Genomic DNA, 23,820 nt, shown 5'->3' with positions numbered 1-23,820 from the left:
TGTGGCTGAGTCTCAGCTTCTCCCTCCCCCCCCGTGCAGTAGAACCAAGACTGATATTTCCCCTTTCTTGCCCTACTCCAGTTTATTTTCTTGTTTTTGGCAATGGGGTGAACTATGGTGCCAGCTTCTTACTAGACTGTGAATATCAGAACTCACAACTCAAATCTCTGCAGATGGGGGGCTCAGGGAGTTGGTCAAAGACTGTCATTGCCTCCTTTAAGGTTAGAGGATGGGGGGTGGGGATGGATAAAGAGATTGGCAAACGTTTTCTGGAAAAGGCCACATAGTAAATATTTCAAGCTTTGCAGCTCACATACAGTCTCTGTTCTTTGTTTTTGTTGTTGATTTTTTTTGTTTCATTTTGTTTTAAAATATCTTTAAAATGTAAAAACTAGTCTTATTAATAGCTCAAGTCTTAGCTGTACAGAAACAGGCTCTGGGTCTTTTTCAGAAGGATGCCAATCCCGTGAACCTTTGAAGGTAGGGCATCTCTGTAGCGCGGGACTGCCTCCCAGTCTCCTGGCCTGCCTTCTGTGCAATGGGAACCTGAGCATGAGGGCTGGGTCAGGTTTTGTTTCTCTCCTAATGCTTCTTGAGAGATTGGTGAGTGAATTATTTAGGCTACAAATGAGACAGCGTTAGCAGAGTCAGACAATAACAGCCTGTTCTCCTGGAGGCCAAAATGGGGCTTTTCCCTACCCATTCTGCGCCCTCAAGACTGTGTCCAGGAAGGAGGGAGAGGGCTCGAGCCCCCTGCTCATCTGCTGCATCCACAAGCTGGTGGGCTCTGAGCTGGGGAATGAGCCTGAGAGTGGGGGTGATGCTACACAAACTCTCTCCTGAGTTGCCAACCACTGCCAGCCTCTGCCTCAGCCAAAGACTGGGTTCTCCAACCTTCCCTGACCTCCCTCATCCCTGCTATAGAGAAGACCTCTCTTTTGACACATGCTGGAATTTGCTAACTCCTAACTCATTTTTTTAACTCCTCAAAGCCTTCATTTCCTCCTGACTTACTCATTTATATATATATGTGTGTGTGTGTATATATATATATATATCTTTTTTTTTTTTCCAACACCAAGACAGAAGCTAAAATTCATATATATATTTTGGTGGGCTTTGAGGGGTATCTTTTATAAGGCCAAAAGACCCCTACATTGGAGGATCTGATGGAGAAGGGAAAGTGTTCCTCCTCCTAGGGTCCTGTTTCCAACTGAATCAATATTTGTGTGCATTTTGTAGCTACAGCTTAAAAATGCAAATTAATTTTCCTGGAACATAGGGTTCCCGGAGTCATTTGTCTTCCTCTTCTCCCCTTACTGTATTGGAATCTCAGTCTCTGAAGTTAGCCAGTACCCACACTGTCCTCAGCTGTGAAGGCCTTAGGAAGGTTACCAGCCACAGGAGATCATGTGGCTAATTTCTGTCGGCATCCTAGCACTTTCATTAAGGTCTGTGAGTGACATCCTAATTAAAGGTCCCAGACAGTTGCCTGGATTGAGGCTGCAACTTCCTAAAATCACAAGCTTACAGCTAGAAGGGATTTGGAAGTTTTTTGTTTTGAGACAAGGTCTCCCTCTACTGCCCCGGCTGGACTACGGTGGTATAATCACGGCTCACTGCAGCCTTGGCCTCTTGGGCTCAAGCAATTCTCTCGCCTCAGCTTCCTGAGTAGCTGGCACTAATGGCATGTGCTGCCACACCCTGCCTTTTTTTTTTGCAGGATAGAGACAGGGTCTTCCTATGTTGCCCAGACTAGTCTTCTCTTGAACGTCCAGCTTCAAGCAATCCTCCTGCCTCAGCCTCCCAAAGTGCTGAGATTACAGGTGTGAGCCAACACACCCAGCTTGCAAGGGATTTTAGAGGCCAATTCCCTCATTTGACAGATGAGGAAAGGAAGGCTCAGAGAGGATAGGTGATTTGTCACAAAGCAAGTCGTTGGCATGTCCCGTCCCGTGATCTAGACAAGTGTTCTTTCTGCGACTGCACATCAAGTTCAGATGAGGAACCTGAAAAGAAGCCAGGATTTTAGCAAGGATGAATGTGAAGGCATCCCATTCTAAAGTCACTCAACCCTGCAAGTGCACGGGAACAGAATGAAGAATAGGAAACATGTAGAGATATATACACAGAAAGAGGGGAGGAGGAACAAAAAGGAGGGGTTGAGATCACTCATTCAGAAGAACACAACGCACAGCACAAATAATGAGAACAGAACCGATGCCACATCCAAAACAATTGATTTTATTCTTTCTCAAGGAGACAGAATGGAGCCCTTATTAACCTTAGAGAGATCAGTGAAGACACTTTGATGGCTTCTGGGTTCTTCAGGCTGCATACTAAAGTTCATGGGCTAAATCTAGCCTGCTGCCTTTTTTGTAAACAAAGTTTTATTGGAACGTAACTATGCTTATTTGTTTCTTATTGTCTATGGCTATTTTTATGCTAAACAGCAGAGTCGAGTCATTTTGAAGAGCCCATATGGATCACAAAGTCTAAAATATTTATCTGATCCTTCGTACAAAAATTTTGCCAACTGATACCATAGTGTTTTAGCTGAATCTTTCTCAATATACTTCTGCAATCTGAAAATGATGACTCTGCATTGTATTCCTGAGTTTGAGGATATATATATATTTTTGAGGCTGTGCCTCTGCTCCCTTTAATCCCTTCCGGTGCCACTTGTGATATCTAACAAGCTAGAAATGAAGACGTAAAGACCAAGACTTCAGGGCAGAGGTCTTGTCACACCCTAGATCTGTTCAGTTCATATTTTCCAAGTTCATATAACTGTAACTTCTACTTTTTTACTTTTTTGAGTTGGAGTCTTACTCTGTCACCCAGGCTAGAGTGCAATGGTGCCATCTTGGCTCACTGCAACTTCCACTTCCCAAGTTCAAGCAATTATCCTGCTTCAGCCTCCCGAGTAGCTGGTATTACAGACACCTGCCACCAAGCCCAGCTAATTTTTGTATTTTTAGTAGAGATGGAGTTTCACCATGTTGACCAGGCTGGTCTCGAACTCTTGACCTCGTGATTTGCCTGCCTCGGCCTCCCAAAGTGCTGGGATTACAGGTGTGAGCCATCGTGCCCAGCCATACTTGTACTTTTAAGCTTAAGGAAAATAACTGCATGTGCACCTGTGTGTGAAGATGTAATTGTGTATGCATGTTCGCTGCTGGTGTTTCTGTGTGTCTGTGGATTTGAGTGTCTCCATGCCCACAAGCAAGGACAATATTCAAAATACATAAAAACCAGTTCAGCACAGAGATTGACTCATCAAGACAGGTGCCAGCTCAGGGCACACTGGCAGCACACAACTCAACCCAGCACACAGCCCAGCACACAACAGCACATTCCCACTCCCCCAGAGGGGCTCATTTTCTTCTTCCCCACAGTATGAGCAGCTAAGATGGTTCCTGATTTCCTGGGACTTGTGATTTGTCATCAAGTGTGAGTCTGAGTGTGTGCATGGGCACAGCAGCTACTGGGTTCATATGGCTGTAAACATTCTATGTAGAATAGATATGTAGACTGGGCAGAGGGAGGACCAAGCAACTACCTTTCAAACCATATGTGAGGGTACAAAGTCCCCTTCAATCTGGTTTAGAGGAAGTGGATTCCAGTTATTTTTAAAGGCTAGATTGACCACAAGGCCTGGTGATTGGTAATACACCATAGCTTCTAATAGTGAAGGTCTACCATTTGCCAAACACATATATTAAATGGAACTCTTCCCATCTCAAAATTTGGACAGAGGCCCTAAAGATTAGGGAAAAAAAATGAGTATCAACTATACTAAACTACTCCCACATTCTAAATCAAGATGCTAGACTTGCAAAAGGGATGGTGAATAGCTGTTACCCACCTCCAGACTGCATGAGAGAGGGCTAAGAGCTAAGGTTGAAAGGCAGGTGGTAATGAAGATCATCAGGAGAGAATTGTCACTTTCTTCCACCCTGGCCAGTGGTGTGATTCTTACCATAACCCGCTTCAGAGGGGGATTCCAGAGAAGAACTCCAAGAGCTTGAATCAACTGGAGTGTGAGGGACCCAGGAACTCAGACCTAAAAATAATCTCAAGACAAATGGCTATGGCTGGCTGGCTGCTCTGGAGATAGTCCAGAGGACCACCTTGAGAGTGAGCTGCCTCCCAGAACTTAGCAGAGCACAATGTTTGCATGTTTTTCACAGGCCAAGAATGGACTATCCAAGAGGGCTGCCTGGAAGAGAGAGGTGACCCCAGCTAGGGAGGGATTGCCAGAAGCCAGGAGTCTGAGAGGGAGTCATAAGTAGTCAGTGGAAGGAGACATCACCCACATCAAGGGATTTGTAAACGGAGGATCCCGGCATTAGAGCATCTTCCAGAAGCCCAGGAAAATATCCTCCCACACAAGATAATGCCCAAACTCTGAGATGGAAAGAGATTTAGAGAGACTTATAGACATTAAATAATTCATTCGATATCAAGCAGCTAAATAAATGGCATGTGATAGTTCTGTATTGTCAGTTTGGGTAAGCTGGAGCTATGTGTCCCAGAATCCCATCCCCTGCGTGGTTCTGGTTTAGAGTTGGCCAAAAGATTAATTTGTGAATGATTTGTAAGGCAGAGAAGTGAAGCAGCTGCCACAATTACTTTCTGAAGGCTGTCATGGTTAGAAGTGTCAGCAGGTTCCAGGTTATACTTATTCTCCCCGACTCCACATTTAGCCTTACTGAGCAAATCTTGGCCCTTCCGACCAACAAAAACTAAAAAGCCCAGGCCAACCCCAGATACAGAGGCAATTGACTTTCATAATCTTCTCTTCTCTAAGATCCTGCTCCAGCAGCTGCCATGCCTAAGTCCAGAAAGTTTGATTCCTGGCTTTTCTCTGGTCCTCCAACTTCTTCATTCAAACCTGTACTCTCCCAGTTTCTCCAGCAATACTGAAAAGTCACATTCCTATAATAAATCTCTTATTACACAATACTCTTAGTGTTTCTCCTTCCCTGATGGAACCCTGACCAGTACCATTAGTATCAATAATAAACATCAAGTAGGTACTGGAAATGGCTCCAGAGAAGAACATTAGGGATACAAATTTTGAACTGATCTGGTTAGATGTAAAGGCATTAATGACCCTATTGCCATTGGGATAGGTGACACTGGTAAATCATGGCATGTAGTGGCAAAAGAGGTACATGAATTATCACCTGTAGTCACCTGTAATAAAAATGTCTTTAAAGGCAAGTCTTTGGCTGGCCAAGTAGTCACCCCCACTGAAAACTTTAATGAAAGTAGAGAGTATAGGAGCTTTCGTTGATTGCTTCTAAGTGTACTTAAACACGTGGAGGAAGAAAATGATGAGCTCAGGACTTCAAATCCCAAGCTCAAGGTTTGATTACAGGAGGAGGATTCTTCTTTTTTTTTTTGAGACAGAGTCTTGCTGTCACCAGGCTGGAGTGCAGTGGCACAATCTCGGCTCACTACAATGTCCACCTCCTGGGTTCAAGTGATTCTTCCACCTCAGCCTCCCGAGTAGTTGGGACCACAGGCACGTGACACCATGCCCAGCTATTTTTTGTATTTTCAGTAGAGATGGGGTTTCACCATGTTGGCCAGGATGGTCTCGATCTCTTGACCTCATGATCTGCCCGCCTCGGCCTCCCAAAGTGCTGGGATTACAGGTGTGAGCCACCGCGCCCGGCCTCAGGATACTTCTATGATTGCCTTAAAAGAAACTCTCATTTCGGCTGTGCGCTGTAGCTCAAGCCTGTAATCCCAGCACTTTGGAAGGTCGAGGCAAGAGAATCATCTGAGGTCAGTAGTTTGAGATGAGCCTGGCCAACACGGTGAAACCCCTGTTTCTACCAAAAATACAAAAATTATCTGGGCATGGTGGCACATGCTTGTAATCCCAGCTATTTGGGAGGCTGGGTGAGGCAGGAGAATTGCTTGAACCCAGGAGGCTGAGGTGAGCTGAGATCTCACCACTGCACTCCAGCCTGGGCGACAGTAAGATTCTGTCTCTAAATAAATAAATAAATAAAAGTTTAAATATCATCATAAGGCCAGGCGTGCCATCTCATGCCTGTAATCCCAGCACTTTGGGAGGCCGAGGCTGGCAGATCACCTGAGGTCGAGAGTTCAAGACCAGCCTGACCAACATGGAGAAACCGTGTCTCTACTAAAAATACAAAATTAGCAAGGCATGGTCACACATGCCTGTAATACCAGCTACTTAGGAGGCTGAGGCAGGAGAATCGCTTGAACCTGGGAGGCAGAGGTTGCGATGAGCCAAGATTGGGCCATTGCACTCCAGCCTGGGCAACAAGAGCAAAACTCTGTCTTTAAAAAAAAAAGTCATAAAAAAAAAAAAGACAAAGAAATTCTCATTTCCGCTGGGCGAGATGGCTCACGCCTGTAATCCCAGCACTTTGGGAGGCCGAGGCAGGTGGATCACGAGGTCAAGAGATCGAGACCATCCTGGCCGACATGGTGAAACCTGGTCTCTACTAAAAATACAGAAATTTGCTGGGCATGGTGGCGCATGGCTGTATTCCCAGCTACTTGGGAGGCTGAGGCAGGAGAATTGCTTGAACCAGGGAGGCGGAGGTTGCAGTGAGCCAAGATCGTGCCACTGCACTCCAGCCTGGCGCCTGGCGACCAGGCAAGACTCTGTCTCAAAAGAAAAGAAAAGAAAAAAAGAAATCCTCATTTCCTGTAGCTCCAGGGGCAAAATTTCTGAAAAACAAAATGGCCAGTCTTGACTTCAATGTAATAGAGTTACTGTTGTGCCCATGTGGAGACAGTCTTCTCTTAGAACCCAATACCACTAAATCAGCAGGGCCTAGAGTCTTGGGAGCAGGAAGTAACACTTTACCGGTGAATCATTAGGAATGACAGTGAGAAGAGTCACTCCTATTTCCATCTCATATTGGAAATTCCACTGACTCATTCAATGAGCAGTACTATGGTAGAAAATGCCAGATGGAAGCCTCTAGAATGGCCTGTACCTACCAAAACAGTAAGCCCAAAGCAATTTTGTCCCAGAGATTAGTGTTGCCATAAGAATGTCAAAGATGTGATAGTGGTGATTTCTACCATATCTTCTCTCAACTTGTAGAATACAGATGGATTTTGGAGAATGACTGGATTACCACAAACTTAATCAGGATGGCTCCAATGTCAGCGTCTGTCCCAGATGTGATTTCTTTTTTTCCTTTTTTTGGTGACAGAGTCTCACTCTGTCATGCAGGCTAGAGTGCAGTGGTGCCATCATGGCTCACTGCAGCCTCAGCCTTCCCAGGCTCAGGTTATCCTCCCACCTCAGCCTCCCAAGTAGTTGGAACTACAAGTGTGTGCCACGAGGCCTGGCTAATTTTTGTATTTCTCGTAGAGATGGTGTTTCACCATGTTGTCCAGGCTGGTCTCGAACTCCTGGGCTCAAGTAATCTGCCTGCCTCAGCCTCCTGAAGTGCTGGGATTACAGATGTGAGCCACCACACCCCACCTGGATGTGATTTCTTTACTGGAGCAAAGATGGTTTTGGTACGTGGTATGCAACTATTGGCCTGGCTATTGAATAAAGAAATGTTTATTCTTTATACCTGTTAGGAAAGATCACTGAAGCAGTTTACTTTCTTTTTCTTTCTTTCTTTTTTTTTTTTTTTTTGAGACAGAGTTCCCTCTTGTTGCCCAGCCCAGGCTGGAGTGCAATGGTGCGATCTTGGCTCACCACAACCTCCGCCTCCTGAGTTCTAGAGATTCTCCTGCTTCAGCCTTCCTGAGGAGCTGGGATTACAGGCACATGCCACTACACCTGGCTAATTATGTATTTTTAGTAGAGATGGGGTTTCTCCTTGTTGATCAGGCTAGTCTTGAACTCATGACCTCAGCGATCCACCCGCCTCGGCCTTCCATAGTGCTGGGATTACAGGCATGAACCACCGCGCCCAGCACAACAGTTTACTTTCAACTGGTAGGGCCAGCGCTACACCTTCAATCTCCTTCCTCAGTGGTTTATCACTGTATGGAAGATAATTGCAGCACCGCTGCCCCACTCAGAGAAGACCCTAAGCGACAGTGGTAAAGGAAAATCCCACCATTGTGCAGAATTTTGAGCAGTACATATGGTTGTTCATTTTGCCTGGAAGGAGAGCTAGTCAGAGGTACAGATACACACACACACACACACACACACACACACTTCACGCACACATTCTCTCCCACTTCACATTTATAGCAACTCCTCGTCCTCCCGACCTACAAAAACCAAAAAGCCCAGGCCAACCCCAGAAGCAGACACAAACTGTGTGTGTGTGCTGTGATCGGCTAAAGGTTTGACTTTCAGGGTACTGATATTCAGGGTATTGGAGGGAACACATTTGGAAAATTGACGATGAAGTCTGGAGAAGAGCTATGCAAATGAACCATCATGAACTGACACAAAGTGTGAAAATATTCATATATTACATGAATGCTCGCCAAAGTACAACTCCAGTAGAGGAGGATTTTAATAATCAAACCACTAAGATGCCGCATTCTTTCCCCAACCATTTCCTCCAGTCATCCCTGTCTTTGGCCAGTAGCTCATCACGGTGTCGAGGGTAAAAGGTACGCATGGTGCAGCCACATGGGCTTCCACTCATCAAATTTGATCTGTCTACAGCCACTGCTGAGTGCCTACTCTGCCAAGCAGCAGGGCCCAGAGTCTTGGGAGCAGGAAGTAACATTTGCTGGTGAATCATTAGGGATGACAATGAGAAGAGTCACTGCTATTTCCATCTCATATTAGAAATTCCACTGACTCATGCAATGAGAGCTAATATGGTAGAAAATGCCAGGTGGAAGCACAGAGACCAGAACTGAACCCTGAATAAGGCAATATTCCCCAGACTGAACAGCCACCACTTGGTGGCAGATTGATTACATTAGAACACTTCCATCATGAAAGAGGCAACACTTCTCCAAATGGACTCTCACTTTGGATCCGGACTTCTCTTCCCAGCCCACGTGCTGCTGCCAAAAACACCAACTTACAGAATATCTTTTTTATTGTTATAGTCTTCCACTAAGCATAGCTTCTGACCAGGAAACTCATCTTACAGCAAATAAAACATGGCAATGGGCTAGTGATCATAGAATTCACAGGGCTTACAATGTGCTGCTTGTCCTGGAGTGAATGGCCTAATAGCATGGTGGAATGATCTTTCTGAGTCTCAGGTACAATGCCAGCTGAGTGCTAACACTGGGCAGGGCTGATGCAATGTCCTCCACAATACCCTGAATCGGTGACCAATATATAGTGCTGTTTTTCCCATAGTCCGGATTCGTGAGTCCGAAAATCAAGGATTTGAAGTGAAAATGGCTCCTCTCACTGTTACTCCTAGTGGGCCACTAGGGAAATTTTTGCTTTCTAGCCCCATAACTTTGGGCTCTGTGGGTTTAAAAAGCAATTTATCTGCCTAGGTTAATTATACATAAGTAAAATATGTGGCAGAGCTATCATTCAGCGACTGTATTAGGTGAAGTGTTTGCTGAAAACAAAGGGAATATGGACTGAATAGCAGAGAATGAAGGTAACCAGCTATGACCACATGACCAATGAACATCACACACCGGGGCCTGCTGGGGGGTGGGGAGGCTAGGGAAGGGATAGCAGGGGGTGGGGAAATTAAGGAGGGATAACATTAGGAGAAATATCCAGTGTAGATGCTGGTGGTTGGATGCAGCAAACCACCATTGCATATGTATACCTATGTAACAATCCTGCATGATCTGCATGTGTACCACAGAACTTAAAGTATAATAAAAAATAAATTAAAAAATAACAATAAGTAAAAATAAAGTGGACAAAGGGTCATGTTAAATGACATCATAGCTATGTCATTAGCAAAATCCAAATTGTCAATGATTTTACAGGAAGTATAATGCAATTTCTAGGATGAAAATGAGAGAAGAAACATACAGATTAAAAAAGATTTATGAAACCTATCAACTAAAAAAAAATGTATTTTTTCAGCCGGACATAGTGGCTCAACCCTGTAATCCCAGCACTTTGGGAGGCTGAGTCAGGTGAATCACAAGGTCAGGAGATCAAGACCATCCTGGCCAATATGGTGAAACCCTGTGTCTACTAAAAAATACAAGAACTAGCTGGGCGTGATGGTGTGGGCCTTTAGTCCCAGCTACTGGGGAGGCTGAGGCAGGGGAATCACTTGAACCCAGGAAGTGGAGGTTGCCGTGAGCCGAGATAGAGCCACTGCACTCCAGCCTGGCAACAGAGCAAGACTCTGTCTCAAAAAAAAAAAGTATTTTTTCTCACACTCCTTCTATCTGTGGTTTAAGCTTCTATGGTTTCAGTTACCTGTAGTCAACCATGGTCTGAAAATAGGTGAGTAAAGTACAATAAGATATTCTGAGAGAAAGAGATCACATTTATATAACTTTTATTATAGCATATGGTTATAACTGTCCTATTTTATTATTGTTGTTGTTAATCTATATGTCTAATTTATAAATGGAACTTTATCATCAGTATGTATAGGAAAAAGCATAGTACTATATATACAGGGTTCAGTGCTGTGCTGGTTTCAGGCATTCATTGGAGGTCTTGGAATGCATCCCCTGAGGATAAGCAAGACTACTGTAAGGTAAATATTAACAAATTATTTTTTTCCTCTTCTTATTCATGGGATTGACCAAGACTATTACCTGTAAGCAACCAGAAGAATACACAGAAGCTGCTTGAGATATCATCCAGATCCATAGAAAAGAGTCCACATGTTGGGATTGAAGGTTAAGGCGTGGAATAACCAAGGCAATCCTAAGCAAAAGGAGCAAAGCTGGAGGCATCACGTTACCTGACTTCAAACTATACTACAGGACTACAGTAACTAAAATGACGTGGTACTGGTATAAAAACAGACACATAGATCAATGAAACAGAATAAATAACCTAGAAATAAGACTGCACACCTACAGCCTCCACAAACCTGACAAAAACAAGCAATGGGAAAGGATTCCGTATCCAATAAATGGTGCTGGAATAACTGGCTAGCCATATCCAGAAAGATGAAACTGGACTCCTTCCTTACACCATAGATAAAAGTTAACTCAAGATGGATTAAAGGCTCAAGTGTAAAACCCAAAACCATAAGAATCCTGGATGACAACCTAGGCAATACCATTCAGGACATAGGCATGAGAAAGATTTCATGAGGAAGACGCCAAAAGCTATTGCAACAAAAGCAAAAACTGACAAATGGAATCAAATTAAACTAAAGAGCTTCCACACAGCACAAGAAACTATCAACAGAGTAAACAGACAACCTACAGAATGGGAGAAAATATTTGCACACTATGCAACTGACAAAGGTCTAATATCCAGCATCTATAAGGAACTTAAATTTACAAGAAAAAAAAAACATTAAAAAGTGGACAAAGGACATGAACAGACACTTTTCAAAAGAAGACACACAGGCAGTCAACAAACATATGAGAAAAAGCTCAACATTACCGATCATTAGAGAAATGCAAGTCAAACCACGGTGATACCTTCTCACACCAGTCAGAATGGCTACTGTTACAAAATCAAAAAACAGGTGGAGGCAAGGTTTTGGAGAAAAGAACACACTTATACACTGTTGGTGGGAGTATAAATTGGTTCAACCGCTGTGAAAAGCAGTGTGATGATTCCTCAAAGACCTAAAAATAGAAATACCATTTGACCCACCAATCTCATTTATATACCCAAAGGAATATAAATCATTCCACCATAAAGACACATGCACATGAATGTTCACTATAGCACTATTCCTAATAGCAAAGACATGGACTCTACCTAAATGCCCATCAATGATAGACCGATTAAAAAAATATATGGTATATATACACCATGAACACTATGCAGCCATAAAAAAGAACAAGATCATGTCCTTTGCAGAGATGTGGATGGAGCTGGAGGCCATTATCCTTAGCAAACTAATGCAGGAACAGAAAACCAAATGCCACATGTTCTCACTTGTAAGTGGGAGTTAAATGATGAGAACACATGGATACATAGAGGGGAGCAACACACACTGAGGCTTTTTGGAGGGTCGAGGGTGGGAGGAGGGAGAGGATCAGGAAAAATAACTAATGGATACTAAGCTTAATATCTGGGTGATGAAATAATCTGGACAACAAACCCCCATGACACAAGTTGACCTACGTCACAAACCTGCTCTTATATCTCTGAACTTAAAAGATAAAAAAAAAAAAGGTGTTTCCGGCTTGAGCCCCAAGTCGTTGTAATTCAGCAGACTGATTACACATACCTTGAATCATTTAATTCCCACAAGAACTTGTGAGGTAGGTGTTATTAACACCAGTTTACAGATGCAGATGCTCAAAGTGGGAAGAAAGTCTGAGGACATTCAATAGCTGTCTCATGGGCTAGGAGTCCAGGGCCAGGAAAAAGCATGTAGTAAATGACATTTGAGGGGCAGACTTTTAAAATGTGAATGGTCTCATTTAATTCTCACACTAATTCCATAAGATAGACATTACTATTCTCAATTTACAGACAAGGAATCCAAGACTTTGAGCCCAGGTCTGCTCAGCTGTAATACTCACATCCCTCCATCACCCATGAGCTGTGTTCTGATCATCTCCTTGAGGACTGACTGCCCAGAGTCCAAACATTTCAAAATTGGTGCTTAGGGAAGGGGTGAGGGGCCAGGGGATAGGCTGGGTAGAAGTGCTGTGACGGAGGTGTTTCCTCCATGCTCTGAGGAGAGAATGGGGGGAGAGGAAACCAAATCCAGAATGAGGAAGGTGTCTTGAGGAGGTCTTTTTTTTTTTTTTTTTTTTTTTGAGATGGAGTCTTGCTCTTGTCACCCAGGCTGGAGTGCAATGGTGCTATCTCGGCCCGCTGCAACCTCCACCTCCCAGATTCAAGCGATTCTCCTGCCTCAGCCTCCTGAGTAGCTGGGATTACAAACATGAGCCACCACACCTGGATAATTTTTTTATTTTTAGTAGAGATGGGGTTTCACCATGTTGGCCAGGCTGGTCTCGAATTCTTAACCTCAAGTGATCTGCCTGCCTGGACCTCCCAAAGTACTGGGATTACAGGCATGAGCTACTGTGCCCTGCCATGAGAAAGTCTTTAAAATTGAGTGGGAATCAGTGTGTGTGTGTGTGTGTGTGTGTGTGTGTGTGTGTGAATGTGTGTGTGTTGGAGGGAAACGAGAGCAAAGGCTAATGAATGGAAAAGCATTTGCAAAGAATGCTTGAGGCAAATTCAATAAGCAGTTAGCGATGAGTAAACTACAAGGGGTAAGGAGAGATGGCAGAGATGAGGCTGAAAGTTGGCCAAGGCTGAGCCCAGAAAGAAGCTGGTTGCTGTACAGTTTGAGTTTTATCTTGAAGACAATGGAGAACCCGTAAGGGCTCGAGGGCAAGGGAAGAGACAGATTGCCACCTTAGAGACGAAGCTGTAAGGCCCGATGAGTGGGTGAAACTGAAGACTGGGCAGTAAAATAGAAGTTTTCACAATAATCCAAGTAAGAAATAATAAGCCCTTGGGCAAAAAGCAGTGGTTGCCTGGGAGTGCTGAGAGGGGAGGATGAGGATAGTTTCCAACTCTGGGCCCTCCATTCTTTAATGGATGATTGCCTTTTTTCTCTCCTATAATCTGGCTACAGTGATGGCAGCACTGTCCATGTGCTGTCTGAAAAGCACTGAAGGCCCAAAATACCAACATGTTGCATTCTCCAGGACCTGTAACCCCTCCACTCAAGTCCCTATTACAGCTGTATTCACACAAAAGCAAACACTGAACACTTACTGGACCTTTTGGTGAATGATTTTTTTTTTTGGGGGGGGCCACCATTCGAATCTTGGCCAACTGTGAGGAAAGGCTGGAAGAGGAGTTTGGAGATGGACTGTGGCAGTTCTGGAGGACTCCATGTCCTGGAATTTGAGAGAAAGAGAGGAGGCTATACCACCTAGGAGGTTGTTGGGGTTGGGTAGGCAGATAATCTGCTCTCATAAGTCATTCCTGCTCTTTGGCTGCTAGGGATTTAGGGGTCTTTGGCCCAAGATCAAGTTTCTCTTTAACTTCTCTTTTCTGCACCTGGATTCCCAGACCCAGCTCGGTGCTCCAGCCAGAGCCTAGGCCGCAGTGGAGAGCGGGAGTGAGGAGCACGTCCTCTGATGGGTTTTTTCGCAAGGGTCGAAAGCCAGATACTGAAAAGGTGGATCTCTTAGACTCATGGGACCAGCTGGGGCAGCTCTGAGACTCAAGAGTCCCCAGAGATGACAGTCCTAAAACCAGGAGCAGCGTGAGCGGCTGCAGAGTTCCACTCCACTAGTAAGCTCTCGCAGAGGTCTGGGCAGGAGACATCCGACAGCCAAGCGGGCTGGAACGCTGACTTTTTCTCCTTGAGAGTGATACCTGCCTGTGTCGCTTCTGCTTAAACTTATAAATTAAAAAAAAAAAAAAAAAAGAGTGATACCTAAGACAGCCTTCAAGGCTGGAGGGCCAAGGCTCTCTGCGTCGCTTCCACTTACGGAGGTCACTCTGGCTCTCCGCCACTGCGTACACGCACTAGCTGGGCAGCACGCGACCAGTCAATGAGACTGCAAACCTTGTTTGCTTTTAGTTACTGATTATTAAAGATTAAGCTGCTGGTAAGCTGACATCAATAATCCTCCCGGAAAAGTCTTTTAACTAAGTTAATAATAGGAAAAAAATGGTTGCAATTGTAGATATTAGTCAATTAGAAGATGTGAGAGAGGGAGGTAGAGTGGGTCCCGGGTGGGGTGCAGGACTGTGTGTTTGCGCACATGTTGGGTCAGGGGAGATTGAGAGTGTGTGTACAAAATTTCGGGAGGGAGCTTTGTCTCGCGGGAGAGGAGTGAGGACTACAACTCTCCCAGGCCAGGTTCTGCCTGACACTTCCCCCAACCCCCAAGCCCCAACCCCCCCGCATGCTCGCCCTGTCCCAAGCTGGACGCTGGACAGTTACTCCCAGGGACTCTTCTCCTTCTTTCCTTCTTTTTTTTTTTGAGAAGGAGTTTTGCTCTTGTTGCCCAGGCTGGAGTGCAATGGCGCAATCTTAGCTTACCGCAACCTCCGCCTCCTGGGTTCAAACGATTCTCCTGCCTCAGCCACCCAAGTAGGTGGGATTACAGGCATGTGCCACCATGCCCGGCTAATTTTTTGTATTTTTAGTAGAGACGGGGTTTCACCATGTTGGCCAGGATGGTCTCGATCTCTTGACCTCGTGATCCACCCACCTCGGCCTCCCAAAGTGCTGGGATTACAGGCGTGAGCCACCGCGCCCGGCCCTCTTCTCCCTTCTTTACTCAGAAGGGGGTAGCTGCGATCCGGGCACGGTGGCGGGTGCCTGTAATCCCAGCTACTTGGGAGGCTGAGACAGGAGAATCGCTTGAACCCGGGAGGTGGAGGCTGCAGTGAGCCGAGATCGCGCGACTGCACTCCAGCCTGGGCGACAGAGCGGCACTCCGTCTCAAAAACAAACAACAAAAAAGAAGGGGGCAGCTGCGAGCGTCCCCTCTTCTCCTTCCCTTTGATTAGCTGAGCGGCCTCGACCTAGGACCATCCCGACCGCGGGTACGAGATGGGGAGGGCTTGGAGGAGTCCCTCCGGGACCGGTGGAGCCCGCGGGAGATTTGCGCTGCAGGCTGCGTCTCCAAAAGAGCGAGCTCCCTGTCGTGGGCGATGTCCACAAAATGCGCCTCCGTGGGTGACAGAGGGGTGCGGTGGGGTCTGGGAGGGTCGTGGGCGATTCTGGGCAGCGGGTCTGTCCCGAGTGAGGGGCCAGCCCTCGGGCTGGGAGGAAGGGGAGAGGCGGCGCCACTGCTCCCGTCTCCCCGGAGACTCCACTGCGGAAGACAGAGAGCTGAGCCCCGGCGCGAATCAGACGAACTCGACAGGCCCTGGAGGGTCACCTGCCCCTTACCCTGGTTGGGCTGGGAGGGGTCTTCTCCCCACAAGTCCCCTAGCCCGGCGGAGGCTTCTCCTTTCCATCCCCCGCGCCGGGCGCCCGCCTTAGACTGCTGTCGCCCGCCGGGCTCCTCTCTCGCTCCCGGTGCCTGGTGGCCCAAGGTGGCCCGCGCCATCGTGCCGTCCAGCCGACTCAGATTAACGCAGGTTCGAGATGCCGCGGCTCCGGCCGAGTGGGCGCGGCGTTCCGGGTCCTCAGGGAGCGGGTGGGAAGGACGCGTCTGGGGTCTGTGGTCTGGACCTCCGGCCTCTGAGCGCGCCCCAATCCCTCGAGGCAGGATTGCGACCGCGGAGGCCTGCAGCTGTGACTGAACTCGCGCCTCCTCCGCCCGTTTCGCGGCCCGCAGTCCACCCGGGCTAATGGCGTTAACCTTGGATTCCGCTCAATGCCGCTCCCTGAGGCACCCGGGAAAGTCTCCACGCAGGAAGGCCCAGGGCCCTGTGAGTGTACACATGGGGAGGCATAAAAGCTGCAGATAATGTTTGTTCAGATTGAAGTTCGGTGGAAAGCTGTGCCTTCTTATTTTAAAAAAAATTCAACTTTGTTGAAGTATAGTTTACATGCAATAAAATGCACCCACTTTAAGTGGATATTTAGATACGTTTTGACACATTCACACTCCACTACCATGATCAAGATACAGAACATTTCCATTTCCTCAAAAATCATCTTTGCCGTCCTCCTAGACCACCCTGTGTCCTCCACCCACCCCATCCCACACACCTGAGTTCTAGGCAACCGCCGGACTGCTTTCTTCTACTATAGATTATGTTTTTGTGTTTTCTGGAATTTCATATCAATGGAATCAGACACTATGAGCTCTGTGTTCACTTCACCTAATGTTGTTGAGAATCATCCCTATTGTTGGAAAGATCAGTTTACTTTTTATTCTTTTGAGAAGGAGTCGCTCTGTCGCCCAGGCTGGAGTGCAGTGTCCTGATCTCGGCTCACTGCAACCTCCGCCTCCTGGGTTCAAGCGATTCTCCTGCCTCAACCTCCAAAGTAGCTGGGATTACAGGCACCCGCCACCACGCCTGGCTAATTTTTGCATTTTTTTTTAGTAGAGGCGGGGTTTCATCATGTTGGCCAGGCGGGTCTCAAACTCCTGACCTCAGGTGATCCACCCACCTCGGCCTCCCAGATTTCTGGGATTAGAGGCGTGAGCCACCGTGCCTGGCCTTTTCATTGCTGAGTGATAGTGCACTGTCCGGTTGTACCGCCATTTGTTTATCCTTTCTCTTGTCCACAAACATTTGGACTTTTTCCCAGTTTGGGCTATTTTGAATTAAGTTGTTAGGAATATTTGTTCAAGTCTGCGTGGCTATATGATTTCATTTCTCTTGGGTGCATATCTAGAAATGGAATTGCTGGGTCATATCAGAAAATATATTTTTAATGTAGTAAGAAACTACAAAACTACTTTCTAAAGTGTTTGGAGCATTTTACACTCCCACCAGTAGTATATAAAAACTCCAGTCATCTCCACGTTGTCACCAATGTTTAGTATTGCCAGTCTTTTTAATTTTAGTTATTCTAGTGGGTGCCCAGTGGTACCTTACCATATTTTTGAATTTCATTTCTCAAATAAATACGTTTAGCATCTTTTCATGTGTTCATGTTACAAATGTATATATCTTATTTAGTGCAATGTCTGTTCAAATATTTTGCGCATTTTTATCAGGTTGTTTTATATTACTGGACTGTAAAACTTTTCTATATATTTATATATATAAATTTATAGAAAATAAATTTATATAGAAATATATAGAAATATATTTCTATATAAATTTATATATATAAAATTTATATATCTAAATATATAGAATATTTTTTATATATTCTATATATTTAAAAGTCCAATAATATAGCCTAAATATATAGAAAACTTTTACAGTCTATGACTTGCCTCATCATTTTCTTTTTTTGACGGAGTTTCGCTCTTGTAGCCCAAGCTGGAGTGCAATGGTGCTATCTTAGCTCACTGCAACCTCTGCCTCCCGGGTTCAAGCGATTCTCCTGCCTCAGCCTCCCAAGTAGCTGGCATTACAGGCATGCACCACTACACCCAGCTAATTTTGTATTTTTAGTAGAGACAGGGTTTCTCCATGTTGGTCAGGCTGGTCTCAAACTCCCAATCTCAGGTGATCTGCCCACCTCGGCCTCCCAAAGTGCTGGGATTACAGGTGTGGGCCACTGCACCTGGTCTTTTTTTTTTTTTTGAGATGGAGTCTTGCTCTGTCACCCAGGCTGGAGTGCAGTGGCATGATCTCGGCTCACTGCAACCTCCTCCTCCTGGGTTCAAGCAATTCTCCTGCCTCAGCCTTCCCAGTATAGCTGAGATTACAGGCATGTGCCACCATGCCCGACTAATTTTTGTGCTTTTTAGTCAAAATGGGTTTTCACCATGTTGGCCACGCTGGTCTCAAACTCCTGACCTCATAATCCACCCACCTCAGTCTCCCAAAGTGCTGGGAATACAGGTATGAGCCACTGGGCCCAGCCTTACTTTCTCAGTAATTATAGAAGTAGACAAAAACATAAACAGTCAAGAGATAAAAGCCTTGAGCAATCCTATCAACCAACTTGATCTGATTGAATGTATTGAATACTCCACCCAACATCAGCAGAATACATATGGTTTTCAATTGAATACTATTTATCAAGATAGACTATACCCTGCGCCAAAAAAATAAGTCACAATATATTTGAAAGGATTAAAACCATACAGAGTACCGCCAGGTGCAGTGGTTCACGTCTGTAATTCCAGCACTTTGGGAGGCCAAAGTGGGTGGATCACTTGAGGTCAGGAGCTTGAGACCAGACTGACCAATATAGTGAAACCCTGGCTGCGGTGAGCTGAGATAGCGCCATTGCACTCCAGCCTGGGCCACAGAGCAAGACTCTGTCTCAAGAAAAAAAAATTACTGAGAAAGCAGTGTTGACATCTCCAACCACACTTGCAGGTTTGTCTGTTTTTCCTTTTCATTCTCTCAGGTTTTGTCTCTTGTATTTCAAAGTGCTTTTATTAGTTGATTGTACTTTCAAGAGTATTATATCTTCTTGAGTAATTAACCCCTTCATCATTGTAAAATGTTCTTCTCCTTGTAATCTTTAGGTTGCAAAGTCTACTTTGTCTGATGTTAAATAGCTATTCCTGCTTTCTTTGGTTAGCATTTGCATGTCATATCCTCTCCCATTCTTTTGCTTTTTTTTGAGACAGAGTCTTGCTCTGTCGTCAGGCTGGACTGCAGTGGTGCAATCTCAGCTCACTGCAACCTCTGCCTCCTGGGTTAAAGCAATTCTTTCACCTCAGCTTCCCGAGTAGCTGGGACCACAGGCGCATGCCACCACACCCGGCTAATTTTTGTATTTTTAGTAGAGACGGGGTTTCACCATATTGGCCAGGATGGTCTCGATCTTTTGACCTCGTGATCTGCCACCTTAGCCTCCCAAAGTGCTGGGATTACAGGCGTGAGCCACCGTGCCTGGCCCATTCTTTTGCTTTTAACTTAACTGTGTCTTCATATTTGAAGCAAATTTCTTGTAGCAAACATATAGTTTGATCTCGCTTTTCTTTAAATACTGCAACAATTTCTACCTTTTAATTGGAATGTTTAGAGTATTTACATTTAAAAATTATTGATATGCTTAGATTTAAGTCTAACATCTTAGTCTGTTTTCTATGTTCCTTATCCGTTTACTGTTCCTTCCCCCCTTTTCCTGCCTTCTTTTTGATGAATCAAATATTTGAATGACAACATTTTGTCTCCATAATTAGTTTATTAGCCATATCTTTTTTTTTTCTTTTTTAAATTTTCTTTTTTTTTTTTTTTAAATAGGGTTTCACCATGATGGCCAGGCTGGTCTTGAACCCCTGACCTCAGGTGATCCACCCACTTTGGCCTCCCAAAGTGCTAGGATTGCAGGTGTGAGCCACCGCGCCTGGCCTAGCCATACCTTTTAATTTTATTTACTGAACATATTTTTAACTTATCATGGTTCACATTTACATGATAGCATGTTATTTTATGTAGAGTGTAACAGTGTAGTTCAATTTATCCCCTCGTATTTTTTGTGTTATTTTTATTTATTTATTTTTGAGACAGGGTCTTGCTCTGTTGCCCAGGCTGGAGTGCAGTGGTGTGATCTCGGCTCACTGCAACCTCTGCCTCCTGAGTAAAGGCAATTCTCCTGCCTCAGCCTCCCAAGTAGCTGGGGTTACAGGCATGTGCTACCACGCTCGGCTAATTTTTTCATTTTTAGTAGAGACGGGGTTTCCCCATGTTGGCCAGGCTGGTCTTAAGCTCCTGACCTCAGGTGATCCACCCACCTCGGCCTCTGAAAGCACTGGGATTACAGGTGTGAGCCACCTCACCCAGCCCTCTTTGTGTTATTTTTAGATATTTTACTTATAAGGATACTATAAACTCCATAATACATCATTTTTGCCTTAAACAGTCAATTTTCTTTTAAACAGATTTAAGATGAGGAAGACATCTTTTCTGTTTTTTCGCAGGTTGACCATGTCTAGAGCTCTTTATTCCTTTGTGCAGATCCATAGATCTGGGTTTGCTTTGACTTCATTGCTCCTCTCCCTGACGTTTTTCCTTTCTTCTACTTTTATTTCTTCTTCGTGTGTGTGTGTGTGTGTGTGTGTGTGTAGTTTTGCTGAAAATGAGTTATCTCAGGCTGGGTGTGGTGGCTCACACCTGTAATCCTAGCACTTTGGGAGGCTAAGGCAGGAGGTTCACAAGGTCAGGAGTTCAAGACCAGCCTCACCAACGTGGTGAAACCCCATCTATACTAAAAATACAAAAATTAGCCAGGTGTGGTGATGCATGCCTGTAATCCCAGCTACTCAGGAGGCTGAGGCAGGAGAATCGCTGGAACCTGGGAGGTAGAGGTTGCAGTGAGCAGAGATTGTGCCACTGCACTCCAGCCTAGGCGACAGAGTGAGAGTCCATCTCAAAAAAAAAAAATAATTATCTTTACTTTTGTTTGTCCCACAAGTAAAGAAAAAAGCTTTTTATTCTACCTTTTTTTTTTTTTTTTTGAGACAGAGTCTCTCCCTCTGCCCGAGGCTGGAGTGCAACGACTCAATCTTGGCTCACTGCAACCTCTGCCTCCCGGGTTCCAGTGATTCTCCTGCCTCAGCTTCCAGAGTAGCTGGGATTACAAGAGCCTGCCATCATGTTTGGCTAATTTTTGTATTTTTAGTAGAGATGGAGTTTCACCATGTTGGTCAGGCTGGTCTCAAACTCCTGACCTCAGCTCATCTACCCATCTCAGCCTTTCAAAGTGCTGGGATTACAGGTGTGAGCCACCACACCCGGCCCATTTTTGAAACATACTTGCATTGTACATAGAATTCTTGACAGGTTTTTGTTTTATTTCTTTCAGTACTTTAAAGATACTGCAATATTGTCTTCTGGCTTACATAGTTCTTGATGAGAAATCTGCAATCATTCTTTATTATCTTAGTTTCTTTGGTAGAGTGTCTTTAAAAAAAAAAATATCTGGCTGCTGGGCCGGGAGCAGCTGCTCATACCTGTAATCCCAGAACTTTGGGAGGCCAAGGCAGGTGGATCACAAGGTCAAGAAATCCAGACCATCTTGGCCAACATGGTGAAACCCGATCTCTACCAAAACTACAAAAATTAGCTGGGAATGGTGGTGCACGCCTATAGTCCCAGCTACTTGGGAGGCTGAGGCAGGAGAATCACTTGAACCCAGGAAGTGGAGTTTGCAGTGAGCCGAGATAGCACCACTGCACTCCAGCCTGGCGACAGAGCAAGACTCCGTCTCAAAAAAAAAAAAAAATCTGGCTGCTTTTCAGAATGTTTTCTTTATTACTGGTTTTAATATTTTGTTACTACTTGTCTTGGTGTGGGGTTTTTGTTTATATTTTATCCTTCTTGGGGTTTGTCAAGCTACTTGTATAATTAACATTACAATTTTAGTCGAATTTGGAACATTAGCCATTATTTTTTCCTTCTTCCTCCTTTCTTTCCTTTACTTCTGGGACTCCAGTTATATGTACATTGTATACACGTTGTACTGTCTAATTACATGTAAAACAAGACCACTTGACATTGTCCAATAAGTCAGTGAGAAACAATATTATTTTTTTCTCTCTTTGCTTCATTTAGTATGGTTTCTTTTTTTTTTGAGACAGGATCTTGCTCTGTTGCCCGGGAGTACAGTGGCATGATCATGCTTCACTGTAACTTTGACTTCTTGGGCGTAAGCAATCCTCCCACCTCAGCCTCTTGAGTAGCTGGGACCACAGGTGTACACCACCACATCTGGCTAATTTTTTTATTGTTGTGGAGAGAGAGGGTCCCCTTATGGTGCCCAGGCTGGTCTCGAACTCCTGGATTCACATGATCCTTCCACCTTGGCCTCCCAAAGTGTTGGGATAGCAGGTGTGATCCACTGCACCAGGCCTGGTATGTTTCTATTCTGATTTTTTGCTTTTGTAGGGTCCTATCTGCTCTTAATCCCATCCAGTGTATTTTTCAACTCAGCTTATTGTATTTTTCATCTCTAGAAGTTCTTTTTTTTTTTTTTCTTAAGGCCCTCGGCCAGACACTTCTAGAAGTTCTATTTTAATATTTTTTATATTTTCCATTTATCTTTTATTTTCTTTCTTTTTGTTTTTTTGTTTTTGTTTGTTTGTTTTGAGACAGGGTATTCCTCTGTCACCCAGGCTGGGGTGTAATGGCACAATCATAGCTCACTATAGCTTCAAACTTCTGGGTTCAAGTGATCTTCCTACCTCAGCCTCCTGAACAGCTAGGACTACAGGTGGATGCCACCAGGTCTGGCTATTATTTTTATTTTCTTGGTAGAGTTGAAGTCTTACTATGTTGCCCAAGTTGGTCTCAAATTCCTGGGCTCAAGTGATCCTCCCACCTCAGCCTCCCAAAGTGCTGGAATTACAAGTGTAAACCATTGTTCCTGGCCCATTTCCTTTATTTGCATGTTCTTGGCCTAACTGAGCATAAAGAACATGTTTGTAACAGCTATTTCAACATTCATTTCTGCAAAGTTCATCATTTTTTTGGTCCGTTTGTATGGACTGATTTTATCTTCCAGCTATGAAGCACATGTCCCTGCTTCTTGGTATGCCTAGTAAATTTTTTTTTTTTTTGAGACGGAGTTTCACTCTTGGGAGTGCAATGACGCGATCTCGGCTCACCGCAACCTCCGCCTCCTGGGTTCAAGCAATTCTCCTGCCTCAGCCTCCTGAGTAGCTGGGATTACAGGCACGCGCCACCGTGCCCAGCTAATTTTTTGTATTTTTAGTAGAGACGGGGTTTCACCATGTTGACCAGGATGGTCTCGATCTATTGACCTCGTGATCCACCTGCCTCAGCCTCCCAAAGTGTTGGGATTACAGGCGTGAGCCACCGTGCCTGGCGGCCTAGTAAATTTTGATTGGATGCCGGACATTGTGAATTTTATGTTATTGAGCGTCTGCATTTTGTTAGACTTTTCTGACTTGCTGTATTCTGCTGTACTTCTTACTACGTGTGGCCTTTCTACGGTCCCTCCAGTGGTGTACACAGAAGTCAGATGATACACAGCCCTGCGTCAGCTATGGATAGTGTTGGTCTTCCAGCTCCCAGGTAGTTGCTCCTTTCTTGGAAGTTGTTCTTGCCCAGTCTCAGCCTCAAGAGTTTTCTTTTTTTTTTTTCCCAAGCCTACAGCACCCAGTAGTCCCAGGTGGTCTCCCATCCAAGTACTAACCAGGCCTGACCCTACTTAGCTTCCAAGATCAGATGTGATGGGGCACGTTCAGGGTGGTGTGGCCGTAGAC

At 45.0% G+C, this 23,820-nt stretch overlaps 1 pseudogene; it reads right to left on the bottom strand.

Moving 5' to 3' along the window:
- Positions 1 to 23,701: 23,701 nt before the first annotated feature.
- LOC135273557 (5S ribosomal RNA) lies at positions 23,702 to 23,820 on the bottom strand (annotated as a pseudogene).

This window comes from Aotus nancymaae, unplaced genomic scaffold (genome assembly GCF_030222135.1).
Source record: "Aotus nancymaae isolate 86718 unplaced genomic scaffold, 86718_ANA_hifiasm-v0.15.2.pri h1tg000007l, whole genome shotgun sequence".
NCBI lineage: Eukaryota > Metazoa > Chordata > Mammalia > Primates > Aotidae > Aotus > Aotus nancymaae.
This window is presented reverse-complemented; position numbering and strand designations above follow the sequence as displayed.